Here is a 12,114-nt window from a genome sequence, read left to right as displayed (position 1 = left end):
TCCCGGGGAGCCCTGCTCACTCTGCTGCCCCCCAGGCGCATGACTCACCATCCTGCAGAGTCAGCTTGTGTAAGGGAGGGCAAATCCCTCCCTGAGAGTGGATCCTGTTGGAGCTTGATTGGATGCAGGCTGCTCTGTGTATGTAACCCCCTGGGCAGAGCTGTCAGAGATGGGGACAGGACCTGGACACCTCCAAGCCACCCTGCCATGGCCAGCAGTGGAGCTGCTGTTGCCAGCCAAGTCCAGACCATCCCCAGCAGCCTGTGGCAGATCTGTGCCCACCTGATTGCTGGCAAAGGGATAACCAAGCTCTCCGTACAGCTCTTTCCTTTGATACTGCCAGCTCCCTGGCAGATGTGTGTTTTCAAGTCTCATGAACTCAGCAGGCTTGGAACAAGCTGCAACTTGGCAGAGACATCCAAAGAATATCCAGATGTTGCAGGAAGTGCTGTCAGGTGGGGTCAGCCTAGGACTAATTCAGTGCTGGTAGGGGCCATGGTGTTGCTGGCCTCCAATCTTCCAAATAGAAAGCTACTTTTAATTTCCTGGTGGCTTGTGGCCACTAGAACCACCAGGACCTTCCATTCCCAGCTGTTGGAGCCTGAATGTCATTTGCAAAGCCCACTTTAAATTTACTTAATTTTCTGCTACGATTCAACTAGAGAAATTTTGTTGATTTCCTCCTTTATAGGCAATGGTTGTGTAACACTCCTGGCTTGAGAGACATGCTGTGCTCCAGTCCAAAGCAGCTGTGCTGCAGTGGTGGATTTTGGTGATCCACGTTGCTTAGGTGGAGTGTTTGTCATCTGCCTGGAAACCCTTCAGTCTGGTGGGGGAACTCTATGATGGTAATGAGTTAAACGCCTTGACCTCATTTGGGAATTTTATTGGGGAACATGCGCAGAACTTGGCTGGTGAGGGGGAGGGAGAGTCAGGCTCTTCTTTACATTTCTGTTTGCTTAAGCTACATATGCTCTGGCACATGCTACCTGGGAAGCCTGGCATGGCTGCAAGCTCTCCATCTCAAACAAACTCCGGGTCTGCCCACAGGATGGAAGACTGCTTGGGGAAGTGGTGCCAACAATGTCTAGAGATGCTTTCTGTGCAGAGGAGTGACAAGGAATGTCTGGCTCTTTCACAGAGGGGTGGAAGGTGGAATGATATGCAATCAGGAAAGCAATCTCGCATCTGTTACCTGAGTGGCTTGTGCTAGGGCAGCAAGAGGACATGAAGACACCAGAGGGTGTAAAGGAGGATCAGTGAAGTCAGGCTGCAGCTGGAAAATGAGCTTTGGGGGCCAGGATGCTCTTTGCTTGTCAGACACCAGGCTGAGAAGTGACAATCACAGCAGCTGGGTGATTCCACCTGGAAAGAGAACTGAATGAGGGCAACTGGAGGCACTTTTGAGTCTTGCCAATGAGGGTGCAACATGAGCAAACAACATGAAGCCCAGCAAACCAAACCTTGCCGTAAGGAGTCCACTGACACCTCACCTTCCCACTTTGCTGTAGGAAGGATGTTTTTCTGCATGATGTGCTTCAATCCAGCTACTGGCAATACTCTTCAGTGAAGTAAGCATATACAACAGGGCAAACTTGCATGGTGTGGGGAATACTCTGCCCTCTGAATCCAACTCCTGCTCTCCCTCTTCCTGGACATTATGGAGAGGAAGGCCAGCTGCAATTTTCCTCAAGGTGGTTATCACACACATGGCTCAGTCTTCGTAATATGACAGTAATACAAGCTCACAGCTCCTGCAGGAGTAGGTGCATTCTAAGGGCATATTTTTGCTCATTTACCACTTCCCTCTGAAGGTTCCAGATACTTCCAGTTCTCAATATGACAGTAAAAAGTAACAGATCTGAAAACTGAAGTGTTCCTGAAAACACACTTCTGCCTGTCTGATACCTGGGTGATTGGCCTTGCTGTCAGACCTCACGTGGTCTCAGGGGGTGCACACAGATTGGTTTCTCCGGAAGGAAACAGAAGAAAATGCGTGTATGTCTGCAGAGGGTTGGGTGATTCAGTGGGGAGTTCCCAGCAGCAGCCAGTGAAAGGATGCTGGGCTTACTGGAAATGCCCAGGTGTCATTTTCCCCAGACAGAGCACGAGCGTAGGCAGCTGAGCTGGCAGGCTGGAGTCACCAAAGCGCACTCACCAAGCAGTTCTTTCTTTTGGGCTCAGTTTAAACAACCCAGCAAAGCCAAACTTTGTGGCCTGTGTGGAAGACCAGCAGGGGCCTTTGCCAGCAGCTACATGCTAAGCCAAATGGAACAGAATAGAATAGAATAGAATAGAACTGTTTCAGTTGGAATGGACCTATGATGATCATGCAGTCCAAGTGCCTGACCACCGCAGGGCTGACCAGAAGTTACAGCATGTCGTTAAGGGCATTGTCCAAATGTCTCTTTAAACACTGACAGCCTGGGGGCATCAACCACCTCTCAAGGAATTCCAGTGTTTGACCACCCTCCCAGTAAAGAAATGTTTTATAATGTCAAGAGTGAAATTCTTCTGGATCAGCTTTGAACCACCATGCACCCTATCACTGGATCCCAGGGAGAAGGGATCAGCACCTCTCTCTCCACTTCCCCTCCTCAAGGAGCTGCAGAGAGCAATGAGTTCACTCCTCAGCCTCCTTTTCTCCAAACTAGAAAAGCCCAAAATCCTTTGACCAGCTTCGTTGCCTTCCTCTGGATGCATTCCAGTACCTTAACAACTTTCTTAAATTTTGGAGCCCAGAACAGCACATGGTTCTCAAAGTGAGGCTGTACCAATGCTAAATGCAGCAGGATAATCCCCTCTCTTGATTAGTGAATTTCTTTTTGGGGAGAGGCTGAGGTGCTGCCATTCCCTCCCTGTTCCAAGATGAGGCCATTAGACAGGAGCATCATCTCTGAAAGATCTGGTGGGAATGTGTGTGTGCATACATCCATGACAGCAAATGCCCTTCTGACACCTTGTAACAGCAAGAAAGGGCCATAGAAACGAGGAACACAAAAGAATTTATTGCCTGGGACTCCTAGATTTACTGCCTCATAACTGATTTTCTTATAAACTCTTCATAGTATTCAAATGGCATGCAGAAGCCTTTGTGCATCAAGTCTTTAAGAAATTACTTATGTACATTTTACACGTAGTCTGGGACCTATTAAAAGTTACTAATAAGGGTGTTAGCCACTATCATGCTGAACTTTTAGTCACAAACATTGGCAAGTCCTGGCCAAAACGGTTGTGGACCGTTCTTGAGCAATAAGTGGAAGTGCAACAAGAAAAGTGGTGCAACAGCTGTACATGGCAGTGTTTCCACATCCCCTTTTGACTCTTGACTCTAACTTGCTGAGGATCAATGTGAATACTCAATGTGAGGTTCAAAACTGTTTTTTTCCTCAGAGCAGAGAACAAGAATCTTGATTCATTTTGCCTTCCTCTACAGTAGTGAGTTGCAGGTTGCCTGGCAGTGCCACCAGGGCACAGCTCACCCAAGCCCTTTTCTGCCACTGCTGAGGATCAATCCATTCCATTCCTAGATTCTGCCTGAGACATTATAGTCTTGAGAGGATCAGGATATTTTGTGTGACCAAGTCTCCGGATACAGTACTCATGTGAAATCTGATGGTCTGTGATTGCTAAGCCAGGTAAGACAAACTAATGGCCCCTTCTGGTTTCCAGCTGCATCATGTGTTGTGTTTGTTGTTGTTTTTGTGCGTGGTGATATTCTTCCAGGAGGGCTCCTGAGAGCCTGAGAGTGCTGTGCTTTGAAATCTCATCTGAGATTTCCCCTGGGTGAGCATGATGGGTTTTCAGAGCTGTTCTCAAACTGCTCAAGAGCTCATGTATCTACAGAGTGTGCGATGGACTGTCTCCATGTGGAATTCCTACCACTGCCTACGATGTTTTCCAGGCATTTCCTTTTCCCAGTGCTGTCTCTCCTTTCTATCTCCTCTCCCATGCTGCAGCCACAGACCCATCCCCAGCTCCAAGTGAGCTGCTTTGGCAGGGGAAGCAGGGTCCCTGGGGTAGTCCTGGATGTTGGGTAGCACATCTCAGACAGTACCATGACTGATGTTGTGCATCGCTCACAGAGCACCACTCACAAGGAATAACTTCTCACATGTTCTTCTTGGCTCCTCTATTCCCAGTCACAGCAATTATGTGTCTGCTTTTTGGCCTTCAGTTGCACTAAGCTGTTGTGCTTCAAGTGAGCGCTTATTAGCACTTCCTTCTCTGAAAAGGAGTGACTGCAAAATAAGCCAATGGTCATTTCCCTTCCCTTGAGACCAGGAGACATCCTGGCTTTTAAATCAGGCTCCATAAATTTTAAGCCTTAGCATCTCATGTGTTTTGCCTAGAGAGGGGTGGAGGTTCCCCTGGAGAGAGTGGGGAAAAGAAACTCCTTCTGATGTGACAGTACATTGCTTGGGCAAGTGTTTTTAAGGCATTTGAGACAGCACAGACCAGTGAAAAAAGCAATCACTAATATACCAAGTATGTGAAATGAATCAGAAGACCTGGAAGAAGGAAGCGACCATTTTCTATTTCTTGCATCATCTTTACTTACATATCAGCCTGCAGGGTTGGGCATCAGCAAGTGGAGCTGCTAAATATCAACCAACAAAAAATGCTGCCAGTAAATAAAATGCTGTTGTTGAAAATCAACACAAATCGACTGTGCTATGTGCGGTGAATACAAATTTTCAGACTGAAAGTACTCCTGATATGTGCAATGCTCACTATAAGCTGAGAAAAAAAGGATTCAGACTAATGTCAGAACCATGAAACTTCTGCAAGTCCATAAAAATCCCAAATTTCCCAGCACATAAACTGCCTTCTCAGTACTACCCACGGGTTTCTCTAACCCATGCTGGTTCTTTCTTCAAAAGATTCCAGTAGGAATAGCTGTCAGAGAACAAGGTGGCCCCTAACAAGTGATATCAGGGATACATGTTAGTGGGATGATGTGGCAGGGAGGTCAAGAGCTGCAATGGCTGGCTGGATTCAGAGGTGAGGATGGTATCAGGATCTCAACATGTTCTGCTCCTCTGAGGGAGTATCCCTCTGGTGCCTGTGTTTACATCCTGAGAGCAGAAACAAGGGCTGCACCAAGGAGTTCCTCTCTGCCCCTTCCCTTCTTTTCCCCAACAGTCCCTTGCCTTCACAGAGGTGTCTGTTTCAATTTCTTCTCTATAGACACAGCAGTGATGTTGTTACAAGTTCCCACATTTGTGAGGGCTTGTGGCTCAAAGAAGTCAAACTTTTCTAAGCTCATGTGGTTTATAAGTTTAGTGAGACTTTCACCCAGCCCAGAGCTGCAGCCCAACCCATCTCCACCAGAAGGGTTCATGGAAGCAGTTCATGGGTGGGAGAAAATGTGTGCCCAGGGTTCTTTCACTCCTTTCCAGGAGTGTATGACCTGCATGACCACGGCAAGAGGGCAGCCTGATGGTTTCATCCTCAGGTAGGGATTAGATCACCAACACCCCATCCACCAGCATAACCCACAAGGTGGGTACATGGGATGATCCTGGTGTAGGAGCCACACCTGAACACAAGCTGTGTGTGGCAATACAAGCCCACTTCTGCCTGAAAATCTCAGCATTGCTCAGGTATGGAACAATCTCTGTACAGAGGAAACCTGCTGTCATCTTCTCCAGCGACACACAGGGCTGTGGGTGAGGCTGTGCCACAGAGAGAGAGGCACAAGGAAAGGACTCCGTGGAATATTATTTCTTGATTCCTCTGCTGCAATTAAGAAAGAGTTGTGTTTTTCATTTTCACGTGCCTCAACTCCCACCAGCTGCATGCACCCACCCACAGCATGTGTGCTGTGTTTTTATTACGGCTGTAGCCTCAGGTAGCGTGGAATTGGGGCCAAGCATACATTAGTAAAATTAGAAGAAATATCATCTGACGGGTCTGGACGGTGCTGTGGGCAGAGCATATTTGGCAAGACTGCTTCCTTCGCAATCCAGCCCAGAGACATTCCCTGATCCTATCTGAACAGGGACTGAACTTGCAAAACGAGTCCCAGCTTGTGAGCTGTGAGTCAGGGATGTCTTAAACACTGCCTCAGCATCCAACACCAACAAGCCCTTTTTATCTTGTTCACCCTGCTTAAATAACTGCAGCAAGCCCTTAAATAACAGAGCAGCCTTGAGGGCCATAAGACTGGGGTTTTTTCACACCCTCCAGCACTTGTCCCTTGTGTATCTGGCCAGTTTTGACCCATTAATGTCCTTTTCTCTGGTTCAGCTAATGGGACACTCAACTGCACTGCTCACAGACAGTGGTTTGAAACCTGCATCTGCTCCATATGACCACATTCATGTCCCTCACTGGTGAGCCATAAGGATTCACTTCAGTGGGTTTGTCTATACATCAGCCTTTGAAAGATGTGTGTGCTTAAAATCGAGTATACTTTCCAACTTCTTTCGAGTACCTTCCTAGTATATAAAGCCTCCTTCATGACTCAAGAGATTTCATAAATTGTCTGCCAAGACAGGCCAGGACTGGCCAGGCCAGGCAGGAATCTGTGGAATACCATGTGTTTACATCCTGAGATGATATACCTCCATCATATCTGAGAAAGACCAATTACAAATGTTGCGTTTGGGAGCCATTGGCTGGAAAATGGTGGTGAAAAACATCAGGTCAAAGGAAGACACGACTTACACTGATCTATTCCAGAAAATCTCACTTGGTATTGATATCACAGTGGCTCAAGCTGTCCTTGCCCAAGTTTCAGTGAGAGAGTGAAGGCAGTATGGATTAATAACTGCAAAGGTGCATTCACCTCATTACTAGAAGATGGAAAAAGAAAATATTGTTTACCTGTGAAGCAAAGGAATTTAAGACAGAGGTTGGTAGTGACAGAGAATAAAAGTATAATGTTTTATTCAAACACAGAGCAATGCAGACAAAAGGCTGATTCAAAAGGACTGCATGGGATATGCCTTATGCCTTCATAGCCTTGATGTATATCACTTCAAAAACGGGCACGTCACAGGGAAAAAATGGGTCCTGGATGGTTATAAACAAATTGCAGTATTTTGTGGGAGAGAGAGGGTCATACCCTCATGTACCAAGGATGTACCATGATTTACCATTCTCTCATGTACCAAGAAAGACATGTTCAAATCTAAATTTCTCAGAAGGGAGGAGATGGATCAGATTGGAAAGAAAATAAAGGCAGCTTGAAACTGGCTTTTATCTTAAATATATTTTGCTCTTCTTCCACAATACAGTGCAATGCAGTCTTCATGTTGGTTTTCTCACCTTCCTTTTGTTTTGCAGTATCACTCATTGCTCTTTAAGTGTCAGTACTGCCCACTATCAGCACCACACACATTCCTTCAACAAACAACACCATTCCCCTCTCATGGGCTTAGGATGACTTATTTCAGAGATATCATTCAAGGGCCTTAAATATATTGGCCTTAGAGCTATTTTTACTTGCAAGTGCTTGAGCCAGACCTTTGATGTTTCATTTGGGTTCAGTGTAAAATAGAGAACACATTAAAATAAGCAAGAGCTGGTGGTTTTGTTCTAAGTGTTACCAGAAGCCAGGGTGAGACACAGAAGAGGAAGGGAAGGAGATTGCCAAAGATTTCCGTTGGATACTTACTCTCTCCAGGGCTTGTAAATCTGTTCTGTAACCCACTTAATCCCTCCTCCTGCAGGGGAGTATGGTATCACTGAAATCTTCATGATCTCCTGCAAACAAAGGTTTTAATGTAGCCTTTTGTTTATTGTCTCCGCAAAGAAAAAGGGGGTCATTTTTCTCTGAAGCCTGCAGGCTTGGGGAAGTTATCAAGTGTCCTATCCTGCTCTGCTTCCCATCCAGCATTTTGACAGGCATGGACTAGTCCATATCCAGTCACCACCTCGCTGGATGTGCCAAACGAATGGAGTGCTGGGGTCCATGTCATGACAACTTTCCAAAGTCAGGGTGGAGGGAAGGAAACCACAACTACCTTCATCTGACGCCACCTAAATGCAAGACAGGAGGAGACTGTCCCTTCCAACCTCAGTGGATTGTACAGGGAATGATTCACATTCAAATCAAAAGCATCCTGTGACCATGTCCTGCTTGTTGTGCTGCCTACTTGTGCTGCTTCATCTAATGAATTTTGCTTACTAATGAATTTTACTCCATCTTTCAGCATGTGGGTAGACCCATCGTTGTCTGTACCTATTTCAAGGACACTATGTATTAGAGGTAGACAGGTATAAACCTGTCGTGCCTAATATGTCTCTGTAGAAAGGAGAAAAAAGCTTTTTCATTTGTTTTTAAAAAAGGAAAAGGAAATTCTATAGAAGCCATTTAAAATGGAAAATATTGTGGGGAGAATATTGGATAAAAGAAAGAGAAGTTTGGAGAAAAATGAAAGCAAGTCACATGCAAGTAAGCAGGGAAAATACACAGTACAGCAAGATGGTGTTGATGCTAAGATGGGAGGAGATTTGAGTGTTGTTGAACAGAGAATTTAGCCTGTGGCACTGACAGAGATTAGCAATGTGGCCAGAAAATGAAATCATGAAAGTGGAATAATATGGGCTACCATCACTCCTGGAAAAATATTCCCGAAGGACACTCGGAAGCATCCATAATGCTAAGGAAAGCTGGGAAGTGATGTAGGAGGAGAATCTATGTGTAACTTCTGGCAGCCAGCTGGCATTGCGAAATTCCCTGCCATCCTCAGTGGGCATCACCCTAATCTGCCTGGTTTAGATACAGCTGGAATGTTGCTGTTAATTTCTTGGAATCTCAACCCTGTAAAATCAGAGGCCTCAAAGGAGAGTAAAGACATGATCAGATCATTTGGTGTGGGTTTGATTCATGAAGAGATACTTAGCTATAAGATGGCAAAGAGATAAGAAAATAGCAGACTTAAGTCTACAAGTAACTGAGGGATGTAACCAGAGTCACATTAATGCACTTGAAGAGAGAGAAAATAGGACATAATAGAAAGGAGGAAAAATACCCTACCAGTATTGAGAAGACAGGACCTGGATATAGGGTCTTACAGAAATTTCTCTTCAATGCCTTTCTCTTTCAAATAGCAGGAAATGTCCTGTAGATGCAGTCTTGCCTGGATAGGCTAAAAGAAAATAATCTCAGCTCAAACTTTTAAGACACAATGCTTCTTGATGAAAGGTTAATTTAAAAAGCGAGTTAATTTCTGCCATGGATACAGTGAGCTGAAGAAAAGGTCACCTACTCCAGTTTTCTAAAATTCCTTTAAAAACACCTTGTGCAATGAGCAATCAAAGGACAGCCAAGAAACTGAGAGCCGGGAGTTAGCAGAAGAAAAAGGAAAAAAAAAGAAACAGCAAAGAAATATAAAGAACATAATGCATTCGAATCGGCACAGAGGGCCAGATGGTACATACCCAAGGGTATTAAAGGAATTAGCTGAAAAACTCTTAGGCCCATTATCCATTATATTCAAGTGCTCCTGGAGAACTGAGGAAGCCCTGGTGACTGGCAGAGGGAAAACATCACGCTTCTTTTCCAAAAGGGGAATTACAGATCAATTAACTTGACATCCTTTCCAGGTGAAACTTGGTCTCTAATAATCAGAAAGCACTATTAGCTGTTCTGCAGGAGGAAAAAAACAGAAGTGTGTCACACACATAGGTCACATCAAGAGGAGCAGTTGCACCCAAGTGATAGACTCTACAGACAGATTATACTCACAGTGTTGATGGGAGGAGGAAAACCACATGGAGTGGGAAGTGTTGGGTGGGGAGAGTGAAGGATAAGCAGCTGCTTATCCATCATGTGGGATGAGTATACAGCGTAGTAGGACATGCTGGTGGGAGGAAGAAGGGATGTGGTCCCTTGAGTCACTCAGTAAATTTACCCTCAAGGGTTTCACTGGAAGACAAGACAACTGGTTGTACACAGAACTCTTCTACAGAAAGATCCTTGATTTCAGTACTTCAGACATAATATTCCTGCAGAACCTGATCCGTCCCTAAAGGATTCCATGCAGACACAGTTGACTTTAACAGTGGCTGGACTGGGCCCAAAGCATTACAAGAAAGAGGTAGGGTGGATACAGAGAATAACAATGAAAGAGATTAAAATCAGCCCCTACAACAGAAAGTGGAGTATGCTTATAAATACTGCCATATTGGGCTCCTCAGGGACTCCTGCTGAGTTGGGCATTGTATTCATCTGCAGTAGCATTGAGGAAGGAGAAGAAAAATACATCAATCAAATTCAAAGATAACACTCAGCCAGAGTGTGAATTGCGAATCATTTATTAGAAGCACCATCCTAAAGGGATTTCAATAAATGAAGAGTGGGACATAGTGGGAATAGCAAGAAATTGAACAAATATAAGTGCAGAAACATCCACAGGGTAACATTGCTCACTAAGGAGAGGTCAACGTAGTAACCCCAGCGGCTGTGGAGAAGAGTAATCCAGAAGAGCTCCTTGGATGCTAATGTTGATGGAAAGCTACGGCTGATAATTCATTAAAAACACCCAGATCAATCCTCTTTTGAAGTGCTAATAGGAATACCACTTGGGGCAGGGCCTTCTGAGAAGAGTGCAGGCAAACAGGTAATGGTATAGATTAACTGGTATAGACAAGAGGGTGGAAGGAATGACCTATTTACTAGGAACATCAAAGGAAATAAACACAGACATAGCCTGGAAAAAACAAAGAAAAAAGGAAGGCAGCAGGTTATAGTCTGATACAGAAACAAACCTTACCATGAAAGAATGCTGCTGAGTGGGAGGGAGAACCAGGGCTCATCAGTGAGCAGTGGTGGGGCTACACACATGGCCACTTTCAGAATGGGAAAGGCATAATGGTCTGATGACTTGGATCTCCAGCAGGACTGGCTTGGAAAGATCTCCATTGTAGGGAAGAATAGGGTTTAAAACCACCATACACTCAGGTCCTGTGTTCGGCTCTCTGCCTCCATGGAGTCACCATCTTGATGCCTCTGGGATCACAGCATGTTTACACTCACATTTTTGGCAATTTTCCCTGAGCCAGTAGATGTGAAAATGAAAGCAAAATCATCAGAGCTTGGATACAGGGTGGGAAAAGTATAGTGGAAGGAATGTCATTGCAGAAGAGGTGGAAAATCCCAGTGGCACAGGGTTAAATACTCCTGATGTGTACAGACAGGGACTGGCAAGGCAAACATCAGGCAGGTAAAGAAAAGGACATAAATTATCACATGGAGAAGCCCAGTCCCAGCACAAGGATTGCAGATGTCCTTTGCAGTGGTGCTATTTATTCCCCTTTTTTTGGAGACTAATTGATGTGGGCCAGAGGAGAGATTAATCTCACCTTCTTTTTGATATCCATGTGGTAGTATCATGGATCTCCAGTGTGGGAACTGTGAGAATGATGTGCTACACTGCCATACCTCAAGGACTTAACTCCTGTTAGCTCACAACCTCAACTAGACTTTTACCACAGACCAGAGATTAATGTTACACTTGAATCCACACCAATCAATCTGCAATATATGAGAGGTCTTATCGGGAATTTCACTGGTTTCCTTAAAAAACTGCTGGACCACTTGTTCTACCAATGTTCCCATTTCTCTGTGTTGTCTGCCCACCGACTTCTAGCAGGGATTCACAGTGCAAATTATGATCCAGAAATCTCAAAATGCGCATGGCCAGCTAGCAAGTTCTTTGTTTTCACACACATCATCTTCAAGCCCTTATTAACGAGGGGCTTTTGGGAGCCCACGCCAGGATGTGTCTGCAGCAGGCCCTCCATCCTTGAATTTGCACCCAGCAGAGACACTCCTCGTTCTCATCTGATCTTCACCACACCTGGCAGCTCTTCACCTCGAGGCTCTGGCAGTGCTGCTCACAGCAGGCCAAGGAATTCCTGGCAATTCTTCTCAGTGGAGAGGCTTTTGCCACATGTAAGCGATGTGAAATTCGCCCACGTGTTTGGGAGGGTGACAGCGCATTAGAATCACACAGCACCACTTGAGTGCCCATGACAGCAACTGGAGCAGCACCAACGGAAGCTCTGGAGGAAGGGGACAAGAATCTCCCTCCCACCACCTGACTCGTGTGGGTTGCTGCTTAGATACAGGTTGAGGGAGGCACCCAAAGTCTGCGCCGC

At 45.5% G+C, this 12,114-nt stretch overlaps 1 long non-coding RNA gene across 1 annotated transcript; it reads right to left on the bottom strand.

Moving 5' to 3' along the window:
• Positions 1-478: 478 nt before the first annotated feature.
• Positions 479-9,712, bottom strand: LOC108445381. Its single transcript, XR_001860201.1, has 3 exons — positions 9,394-9,712; positions 7,625-7,713; positions 479-1,365 (listed from the first exon to the last, which is right to left on the bottom strand). It is a non-coding gene; the product is annotated as an uncharacterized LOC108445381 (long non-coding RNA).
• Positions 9,713-12,114: the final 2,402 nt, after the last annotated feature.

This window comes from Corvus brachyrhynchos, unplaced genomic scaffold, assembly GCF_000691975.1.
Source record: "Corvus brachyrhynchos isolate BGI_N302 unplaced genomic scaffold, ASM69197v1 scaffold1, whole genome shotgun sequence".
Lineage (NCBI taxonomy): Eukaryota > Metazoa > Chordata > Aves > Passeriformes > Corvidae > Corvus > Corvus brachyrhynchos.
Note: the sequence above shows the minus strand (reverse complement) of the source record. Positions and strands in the feature narration are given on the sequence as shown.